This window comes from Arachis stenosperma, chromosome 8, assembly GCF_014773155.1.
Source record: "Arachis stenosperma cultivar V10309 chromosome 8, arast.V10309.gnm1.PFL2, whole genome shotgun sequence".
NCBI lineage: Eukaryota > Viridiplantae > Streptophyta > Magnoliopsida > Fabales > Fabaceae > Arachis > Arachis stenosperma.
The window spans coordinates 47097085-47109410 of record NC_080384.1 but is presented as its reverse complement, the minus strand read 5'-3'; positions in this window follow the sequence as shown (position 1 = coordinate 47109410).

The following is a 12326-nucleotide window of genomic DNA, read 5'->3' as shown; positions in this document are numbered from 1 at the left end:
ATTAAAATATAAAAATATCATTTTAATTTTAACAACACTTCATAATCACTATAACTATATATATATCATAAATAGAGATATATTAAAATTCACCAAATTAATATCAGATCAGAAAAAATTACTTTATTAGTTTTTTTTGCTGTTTTTATTTAGGTAAAAAACCAAAAAAAAAAAGACAAATGAGCCATGATGTATATTTCTAGAAGAACAATTTTTAAATTATCCAAAACCCTTGAATTACATTATAAACCTTAAGATCATAGGGGCTGATTGATTAATATATATTATATTTGCCCAGCATATGGTTTGACTTTGTGCTTGTGATATCTAGGTAGGAGAAGAAATCTAGCAAATCTCTCCCAACAAGCCTTTATGATCTGTCTTTCATGGCGAACAATTTTTATTTTATTTTTTTCCGGTTGGTGCCACTTCTTTCAAATATTAAATTTATTACCATTCTCATATATATAAGTTGATCAATATATTAATTTACATGATATATATATAATCCCCACGCATTGTTAGAGGCATAGCCAAATAAAATAAGCCAACCTTATCGTGAGGTTTATGCTTTTTGCAAGTGTGTCTACTTTTAAAAGAGAATGATTTTTTTTTTTTTTTGCTTTTTTTCTTATTATCACATGGATATATGTTAACCTGAATACAACCATTTAATAAACAATAAATGTCAACAATAGAGAACAAATATTTTATTTGTTCAACTGGTATGAAAGCTATATTTTTTAATAGAATTTATTTTCAACACTTATAGTAAAAAAAGAACTTTAGTTAATAACGTTTTCAAAATTACTCTCCTAATAATTAACTTGATCTAATAAAAGGTAAAATAATTGAAATATTTGTAGGATATTAAAACTAAATAAGTTTTAAAAGATTTAAAAATATGTCAAAATTAATTAAAAATGATTTTTTACAAGTAGAAACTAATTTTGTTGGCAAATGATTACTGCATGTGATCTAAATTTTTATGAGAATATTTTGATAACTATTTAAAAGACATATGCAAAATATTATAACAAAATTTGATTGCTATGCCTTTTTTTTCGTTTTTCTAAAAATAATTTTGGCCACTCACACAAAAAATCACAAAGCAATTTACTTGTTATAAAATCACTAAATTTTAAAAATAAAATTTTTGTATTTTTGTAAACATACTTACATAAAAAATTATCAAAATCTAATGTTTAAAATCTTACTTAAAATATGTATCTAATACCGTTACTCACCCTCAAAATGTTTACAATACATTAGAAGATTCTTTCTAGATTTTTCCTATGCTAAAGCAAAAACGCATAGCACATCCGATGAACAATTTTCCATTTTATGTTTTATTTAATTTGATGGCCTAGTTAGCCTCTACTATATAAATATGTTTGATTGCTTCTTGTGTTAATTCCTAACACGGAAAAACAAATTAATTAAAGGATATGGGTGAGGATTTGATTCCTAAATACATATAATTTAAGTGATAAAACAATTTGGACATTCTCTCGATCTGCTGTATAAGAGGACCCCTATATTATTTATATGTTATTTCTAAGTTATCTTTTGACGTTTTCAATATTCTAGAAAACAGACCAGAATATATTAAACACAACGTCTGACTTATATTTATTTATTTGTCTTATTTTATTAACCAATAGTCTGCATTATTATATTCGTTTGTCCACCGTCAACATAAAAGTATATATCTTTGAAATTATTCTAAGACCTTGACCTACATTATATATTAAACAATAACCAAGGAGCACTTTGTGTTCTGCACTTGCAAAATAATTAGTGTTGAACCTTTCGCAAGTTTACTTCATATCAAAACAAAAACAAATTGCACTGTTGTACTGTGTTAACTATTATTTCCTTAGTTCATTTTTTTGACAATTATTTATTTATTATATTATATGTTATAATGACAAGTTAGAAAACTTTTACAACCATTAAAAGAATTTTACCGACGATTGTTATAAATATCAGTAAAATTATTATAAAATAACTAATATTTAATTATTAATAAGTGTATTAGTAGTTATTTTATTATTGTGAAAAATAAAATAAATTATACCTAAAAATTAATTTTTTTTGCAATATATATATATATATATATATATATATATATATATATCTTAATTTATTTGTGGTAAATGGCTTTTGTTATACATTTTGGATATTAGTTTTGTTAGGTACACAATGACTTGTGTGAATAATGGATTTTATAATTGATTTAATAAAGTAAAAAAAATACTTCATCCTAAAATTATTTTTTAAATCCTAACATTAAGATAAATATCTGTATGTATATCTATTGAATTGAACATCAAATATATTCGTTATTCATATTGTTTAGTATTTTTATTGTCTCCTTAAACTTTTTCTCTAGATATTTGAAAATTTGGAAAGGAGGATATTAGTTAGGATGAAGACACCAAAAACGTTGTTAAATAAAGATATTTTATCTTGTTCATTAAATAAGGTTTTAGGTATATTAGATTTTTAATGTGTGGTGTGATTCAAAAAGCATTGTTTTTGTAAAGTATTACAATATCTTTAGAATCGTTATTTTGGTTCTGTTATCAATTTTTGTTATTCTGTTTAAAATTTATATTTTATGCTAAAATTTTTTATTAAAGAACCTTTTTACTCTTTTATCATTTTTGTAAATTTTATAATACTATTAAAACTGACATTAGTTAAAATTATTAATTTTTTATCTATTAATTTAAATAATTTAGATATTTCTTCCTTTAAATTTTTAATTGACTTGTTACTTCAATTTTATCTATAATTATATTTTTATTACTAATTCACTCTTTTAGGAATATATTTTTTAAATGTGACTAAATTAAAATCTTTTAAAAAAATATATTTTTGGCATCTTTATTTAAATAGTGACCATTTAGAATACTCCACATTAAATTTTAAAGAGCCAGATTGTATTTGTAAAAATGTTCAATGTATAATAAGACTCAACACATTATTTGGATGAATGATGAAAAATAAAAAAAAAAAGATGAGAGGAAAAAAAATAAGAGAAAAAATAAAAGAAAAAGTAAAATTTTTTAGATATTTGAACGAAGAAAACATTAATAGAAAAAAATAGAGTAAAATTTTTCTGTTATTTGGATAAAGAAAAGAATAAAAAATGAGAAAATCATAACAGAATAAAATTATATTAATATCCTTAGATATTTTGTTTTGTTTATTAATCACAGGATAGAATTATAATTTTACCAACTTTTATCCATTTTCCTCTTATTTTCATTTTATTTTTGAAGAAAAAAATTTATTTGAAACTCATACTATATTTTTTTTCCACCTAATTTTTACTTCTCATTCAAACAAAAAAAATTCATTTTTTTATTTTTTTTCTTTTTTCACATTTTTTCTCCCATATTTTCTATAAATCCAAACAACTCCTAAGTTAATAATAAAAAAAATGTGAATAATTATGAAATAACTCATATATATAGACAATGGCGGAACTTAAAACAAAATTTTTGAGGGGTCAGATAGAAGATAATTGTCAAAATACTTTTGAAATGGACCTCATTTAAGATAAGCTCGTTTAACCTCATCTCTCTGATTTGGGTGATATTGCCAAATTTAAAGCCGTTTTTCAGGGTCTCATTCAAAAAAATTAAGGTCAAACTCATCAGATGTAACTTTTGAAGGTTGTATCTCACTTTTTTCATGATTCATTAAAATAGAAGAACTATCTACAGGTGTTGATATTGTAAAAGTTATATATTCTCCTTCTTAAATATTAGCCTTCCTCTTAAAAAATGCATAAATTCTTTAATTTTTTATTATTATTTTATATAAAAATTTGAATATATATCCTATAGAATATGTAAAGAAGTTAGAAAGACAAATATTAAAATTTATAATATTTATTGAATTTTTTTATCAATTTATACAAATATAATAATATTAATACTTATTGAATATTCTATTATTTTTTATTATATAAAAAATTAAATAAAATAAATAATAAAATATTAAATAATATTAAATTAAATTAATAAAAAATATCTAATTTTTTATATTTGAATTTAAAGGTAGAGACTAGAGAGAGTATTGTTTATTAAACTTATTGAATACTTTAAGTCATAATAAAGTATTTAAACTAATTGAATTATTTTTTATTTTTTAAAAAAATATTATTAAATTTTTTATAAAAAATTTGGGGGCATAACTCCCTTGTCTCAACTAAGCTCTGCCATTGTATATGGGTATTTATATAGGTAGATGGAGAAAACTAATTTATTGGGAGATTAAATCACTCCATTATTCTACTGACTAAAATTTGATCAATATCACAAGAGATTACCACTTAGCAATTTAGAGACTAATATATAAGGGGGTGGTCATGTATGAGGAGTTTGTCTTGTTTAGAAGAATTTTCAACTTAATAGCTTTGTTTACTCAAGGTATTGAATAGATCTACCTGATTCAACTCAAATGGCTAATGTTTTTTTTTTTTTTTTTTTTTTTTTTGTCATACACACCCCTCGTTTACTCACACACACACATTATTATAACTCAGGGGCTAAGATATGTAGAAGATGTGAAATGTAAAAATGATTTGGTAGGGGTATCTTACTTAGATGGTTTTATATATCTATAATGTTCGTTATAATATTAAATAGAAATCCAATCTATTATAAATAATATAAAAAAATAATATATAAAATTTAAACAAAAAAAGACAATTAAGGGTTCGAATTGATTATAAAAATATAAATTTAATTAGTCGATTTATTAGTGAACAAAAAAATATATTATTTATTACAATTTTTAAATTATTATCTAATTTTCAATTTATATATCAGCAAACAAAAAAATTTCATAAAATATAAAAGTAAAAAAAAATTAAAGAAATAGAGATATGTCTAGATACTTTTTTCTATATTACTAGAAATCGAACCGGAATATATAGTATTTTAAAAAACAAATAACTACTATAGTTATTAAAATCGAATCATACTAACCGATTCGATCAAAAAATTGATGAATTAATAATCTAGCCAATTCTAATTGAAAAAAAAAATGTTTTTGTAATTGAATTAATCAACAATGGTCAAATTGGTTAAAAATTGGTCAATTCAAAAAGAACCGTAAAGATTTAGGACATGTGAAAGTATTATTTTGAGGGTCATGTGAAAGTATTGTTTTGAGATTAATTTCAAAAACAAATAGAGCGGGGCTTAATCCTGGGACATCTAGGTTAGCATAAATGACTTGAACTATTAGACTAACTTATTTGTTGTGTTATTATGTGCTAATTAATATACATGATATAATATCTTTGATAAAATTGTTTATATTTGTTCATTTTAATGTTGATTTTAGTTTTCGGCTCAACTTTTCTCAAATTAATAATATTTTGATTATATATAATTTTTTAAATAAACATTAAATTTTATGAAATATTTATAAATTAAGAAAGAAGACTTATATCATTTTATGAATCTGAATATATTTTTTTAATAAATACTTAAAGTATATAATAGACATAAACTAATTAATAAATTATAAAAATAAAAAAATAAAAGTTAAGTTAATACAAAAATAAAATTAAAAAGAAAATACTTATTATGAAAAGAACGAAATAATATAATTATATCCGAATAAATGATTCAACTAATAACTTAGCAGTTAAACTAGTAATCCAATATTAGTATTTTAATTGAGTCAATTACCGATTTGATTCTAATAATGATGCAAATAATTTTGTTATTAGTACACAAGCTTCGTTAATCCTGTTCTATTATTTTCTTTATATAACTTTGGGTGTTCTGATTCTCATTATTCAAAAGATGCTTTTACAATTTGATATTTTGTTTGTTTAGAGTGAAAAAAGATAAAAGTTTATTTTAATAAGAAGTTACTCTTTAAAAAAAAGTTGAAGAAACTTTTTATTTTATAAAATTTATAAGAACATGTGAAAAAAGTTTTTTTTTTTCTTTGTAATTAAGAAAGCTGCTTTTTTTCCCTCTAGAAAGCAAAGAAAAGCACCATTTCTATAGCACCCCACAATTTATCAATATAATAATTTTATTATTTATTTTTTTTTTTTGGTAATGATTTTATTATGGGTTCTAACCTTGGAACTAGCATATATATATTTTGCATGATATTGCACATCTTTACGGTCTTTACCTAACTTATGTGACACCATATTTTAGGTCCAATGAATTTGTCTATTTCGTTATCCCTCATCCTTTTTTTCCTGTATTATGTTTTTTGGACAGGCCTTCTTACGGGTTCATAAAAACTCTAATTCAGTGCTCATGGCCCAACATAAACATATATTCCAACAAATACTGTTGACAGTGTACAAAAATCACTCGGCCCATTTTAGTGATCTCTTTTTCTGCTTGTTTCAAAATTAGAAAAAGAATTCTATTAGCATGCCCTAGTTTTCATTTTTTTTAGATTTTCCCCCAAATGTAGGAAGGAAATAGATTCTTTCAATTTTTTTTTTATTTGAGAAAGTAAAGTATGATTTTTAACTCTATGTATGATAAAATATCATATTTTATCTTTTCAAATAAAACAAGAATTTGAGAAAATCTATATCCGAAATACTAGATGATGATATGAGAGGGGTTATGTTATCGTGTTAAATTTTTTTCATTTTTAGTTGGATAGATTGGATATTCTCAAATCTTAAGCATCACACACTCACATACACATTTAAGGGTTTTATCTATTATTTGGCCACCGTTAAGATTTGAATTCGGATACAATATATTAAGAAGTAATATATTTAGGCAAAGTTTTTGGTATAGATGATGGGGACAAATCTACATGTATAGATTTATAGTGGCAGCCTATTATTACAACAGGTGGCATAGACGAAGACATGATGTGAAGCTTAGCAGAAGCGTTGTAGAAAAAACTGAATGCAATACGTGAGAAGGTTGGTAATTTGGTTTGATAATGATATATTATGTTGATTAATTAATTTAGGTTGATTACGGGCCTAAATTTTGCTCTTTTCTAATTTTTGGACAAAAAGTGAATTTTGTGTTTCAGGCTATAAAATATAAAGAAAGAATACCATAAGTTTACATTCTTGTTACCTATTACTCAACAAATAAAAAATATCAATGCAACTATAATTACCCAAAAAAAAGAGCACCCCTGCATAAACCAAGAATTGGTTATCAAGTGGGTTCGGTTGATCGCATAAACCAGTTTGCAATAAATCGATTAAAAAATTGGTCGAACTAGTGGTTAACAAATGAACCAATTGAACCGATCGATTTTTAAAAAAAATTTCAGTTTGACAACAAACTTCAAAACGGCAGCATTTGACATAAAAAAAAAAAAGAAAACCCTAAATCAAACTATCCATTATCCCAATGTACTGCAGCTCCCATTTCTTTTTTCGGCTTATACTATGTGTATAATACGGTGTTCTAATAGTATCTAATAATATAAACAATTTGTAATTCTATAAGAAAAGAATTAATTTTTTTGCAAGTATTGCATACTTGAGTGTTTTTATATATCCAAATAAATATAAAACAAATCAAACTTTTTTAATTTAATTAGTCACCAAAAACTTTTTTATTTGATTTACTATTATATATTTCTTATTTTAATTTAAAATAATTTATTAAATTAATATAACTAAAATTAACTATAAACTATTTTATATAGCGCATGCGGATTCAATGAAATATTGCTTAAATTTATTTTTAATTATTATTATTATTATTATTATTAGAATTACATACCTATTTGTTTTAATATCAACTTTCTGCATATAGATGATGATGATTGTATAAAAGTTCAACATTGGAACGCCTTAGAAGTTGCAGGGGTGCTTTTTTTTGGGTAATTATAATTGCATTGACATTTTTTATTTGTTGAGTAATAGGTAGCAAGAATGTAAATTTATGGTATTCTTTTTTTTTATATTTTTTGGCTTGCAACACAACCCATTTTTGTCCAAAAATTAGAAAAGATCAAGATTTGGGCCCGTAATCAACCTAAATTTATTAATCAACATAACATATCATTATCAAATCAAATTTACCAGCCTCTTCAAATGTTGCATTCAACTTTCTGTGCAACGCTTCTGCCAAACTTCATATCATGTCTCCTGCTATACCACATTACCACCTGTTGTAATAATAGGCTGCCATTATAAATCTACTCATGTAGATACTAATATACTATCTACATAATATAATTTGCCATGTATTTAACTACTAAACCAAAACTTCAGTTAATTGTCCCAAATTACCTAGGAGTTGTAATTTCTCTTTGGACTAATATCCCCGATTATCAACAAAAAAAAAAGAATTATAACAAAAAAAAATACATTAAAAGAAAAAGAGTAAACATGATTTTTTTTTAATGGACAGATTTTCATAATTTAACCACTCAATTTTCATTACTCTAAATTCTAACTTGGCTTGTAAGCTAAACTAGGCCTTATCTCAATTCTGAACCATCCTTTTTGGTTTTGGATTTATAAATACTAAATCAGACAACTTTTTTTTTTTTGTTAGATTTACTGCTATTTATATTCTTGTTTATCTTGATGACACTGAGCAGATATTCTAACAAAGTATTTGGCACAAGCAAACTTTTATGTGTTTAATTAGGGACAAACTCATACTCTTCTCTAGAGCTTCCTTGAGCTAGCTTGAGGGGCTGTAAAAATATCAGAAATAAAAACCAACAACTACTTTATTTCAGAAACTGCTCAGTCGATCTTTTATATTAACCCGACCTACAAGTACAAACCAATTAAATAACTCTGCTCGAGGGGGTATTAGTCCTTTCCAGATTCCATTTGTGAACTTATAGCTGAGGATATCTTCCGTCATAGTCTATACCTGCAGAACCTGCACAAATGAGTTACTAGTATAAATGCCTTTCTTATTAAATTTCTACACCGCTCTATCTTATGCGCCTTCTATCAATCTCATAGCATGCAAGATATATAGAAGATGGTTCAAACTGTCAGCCTTCCATTGGTGGAGTTTCCTCCTCCACTAAAAGTTCCATACCTACTCTATCCCATCCCAAAACCCAGTCTCCGATCATGGATCCTTTTTTATTTGAAATCAAATAGAGCCTTGAAAAAGAGTCTTTTACCTTTTTCGACTGTAACCATGTATCTTTTCAAAATCTGGTTGATCTGCCATCACCTATTTCCATAGAACAATATTTGTGTATTGTGAAAAAAAAAAAGATGTTGAATATATTCACTACTTGTTTCTTAGTTACGATTTTACTTGGCAGGTGTAGTGCGCATGGTTATCTGATTTTGGAAGACTATGTTCCATCCCAGACACATTAAAAAATATTTTGAGAGTTGAATAGGTGTTCACAAGAAGGAGATACATAAAAAATGGTTGGTGTGCTTCTTTACAATTATCTATAACATTTGGATGAAAAGGAATAAATGGATATTTCATAACAAAGAATCAGGAGTGGACGAACTTATGAACAACTCGTTCTAGAGCTACAAGGAGTAGAATGGCGTGGCGTGGATCTCTTTTGTGGTTGATAACAATGCCAAAGATGACAATGAAATAACTTTAATTTTTTTTTGTGATACGTGTTTCAAATGTTCGTGATATGAAGAGTTAAAGTATTATTTAGAAGATATTAGTTTATATTTTTAGAATGTTTTAATTTAATTTGATGTATTTTGATTTTGTTTATTTAATTATTAGATTGGGCCTTATGTTTATGGATTTTAGAGTTTTCTTTGTTTTAACTTAATAAGAGATTATAAATACCTCATAAACTAGGATAGTCATAGTATAAAATGATTTAGAGGTTTTAAAACCGTTTTTGGGTTTCATGATAAAATCATGATGTGGACAATTGAGGTTGAGGAGTCAATCTCTTGTTGCATCAGGGAATTGGATAGAAGGTTGAGGAGTCCCTTCGATTCAATTCCCAAACTATGGCGTTGATAGGATAGGTAGAGGAGTCCCTTTCTTGTTGCGTCGATAAATTGGATAGAAAGTAGAGTGATTCTCTTTGAACTCAATTTCAATCTATCCTTTTATTTCTATTCAATTTCAATGTATTTTTTTATTCAATTTGAATTCTTATCTTCTTATTTATTTCTTAATTCTTTATCATTTGGTATCAGAACTCAAGAACTTTTATCATAAGAAAAGAGTCCGGTGTCTGTTGTGAATTTTTTTAAGTTCTTGGTTCTTATTTTTCGTTTGCGTTTTATTATTGTTAAAAAAATAAAAAAATCATAAAGTGCAAAAAAAAGGTAAAAAAATACAAAAAAGAAAGAAGAAAAAAATAAAAAAATTATCTTCCTTGTAATTATTGTCCTTTTCATATACTATTTTATTCCACCTACAAGATTCGAGGACGAATCTTTTTCGAAGAGGAGGAAAATGAAACGTGATTCAAATGTTTGTGATATGAAGAGTTCAAATGTTATTTAGAAGATATTAGTTTATATTTTTAGAATGTTTTAATTTAATTTGATGTATTTTGATTTTGTTTATTTAATTATTAGATTGGACCTTATGTTTATGAGTTTTAGGGTTTTCTTTGTTTTAATTTAATAAGATGTTATAAATACCTTATAAACTAGGATATTCACAGTATAGAATGATTTAGAGGTTTCAAAATCCCTTTTTTGGTTTCGTGATGAAACCATGATGTGGACAATTAAAGTTGAGAAGTCCCTCTCTTGTTGCATCGGAAAATTGAGTAGAAGGTTGAGAAGTCCCTTCGATTCAATTCCCAATCTATGGCGTTAACAGTTTAGGTAGAGAATTCCCTTTCTTTTTGCGTCGATAAATTAGATAGAAATTAAAGTGATTCTCTTTGTATGCAATTTTAATCTATCTTTTTAATTTCTATTCAATTTTAATGTATCTTTCTTTATTCAGTTTGAATTTTTATCTTCTTATTTATTTCTTATGTCTTTATCATTTTATTTTTATGTTCTATTTGTTTTGTCCGCTTTTAATAAGCCACTTTACTTTGTTGAACCCCATGTTAAAAAAACAATTAAAATAAAATTGGTGGCGTAGAACAGATGAAGGAATAAACTAAAATTTTACTTACTCATTTGTTTTGAATGCGTGTTTACTAAGGTTATGTTTGTAAGAAAAATTAAAATTAAGAGATAGAAATTAAGAGACAAAAATTTATTGTATTTGATATAAAATATATAAAATAGAGTTATGTCTCAATATCTTATAAAAAAATAAAATTAAATTTAAAATTTAAAAAATTAAATAAAAATCATTTTAAAAATAAATATTATTAAAGTTTTAATTTCTGTTCTAAAAAATTTCAATCCCATATAATTTTTTTTGTGAAAATATTAAAAAGACTCAAATTTTATATCTAAAACTAAAATTTTAATTTTAATACTTAATTATCAAATAGACTATTATATACTACTTGTACATTAAAATTAACTAGTTACTAATATAAAATATATATTAAAATATAAATATATATTAAAAATAAATTAAATTATATATATATATTTATACGTAAATAATTTAATAACTGATTTTAATAACTAATTTTAATATACAAATAATATTTTTATTATAAAATATAATACTAGGTCTGCAGTTTTAATCCAAATCCCAATTTGATTTCTATTTACAAACACTACCTAAAAAATGGGGGATTTTACAATAATAAATAATATGGAAACCAATTTTATCAGAATGTACAAAATAAAAAATGGATATCTAAATGCATTTTTTTCATAATCTATATAAACTGCGACAGGGATCCCATAATTTACGAATACACGTAATCTGCTATAGGGTGTCACGGATTACGTGCTAGGACAAATAAGTATAAACCGCGACAGGGGTGCCGCGGTTTACGTGTGGATGAATAATGTGCATAACCCGCGAGAGGGGGGTGTCGCAGTTTATGCGTTAGTGAGCAATTTGCATAAACACAAAATAAAGTGTGTCTATGGTTAACAAAAACATACATTACACACACATAATTCAATGGAAATAAACTAGGTACAAACTACAAACACATATAATACAAAAGTACATGACAAATCCGACATACATAGGTATCATCAATGAAGACATAAAATAGTAAGCTACGGCTCCTCGTCAGAGTCATGTCCAAATGCGCCCAGGAGATGCGACCCTGTACCACACATCGAGCGGCTTGTCTCACTTTCGCTGGCCTCTGGCACTGCTGTGCTGGAGGATCGACCGGCATGCCCACGCCATATGCAGATGCAGGCGTCCCTCCCATGCCCAACCAACTGTCATACGGGTTGCCAGCAGGCTCATTCAGGTCTACATGTAGCT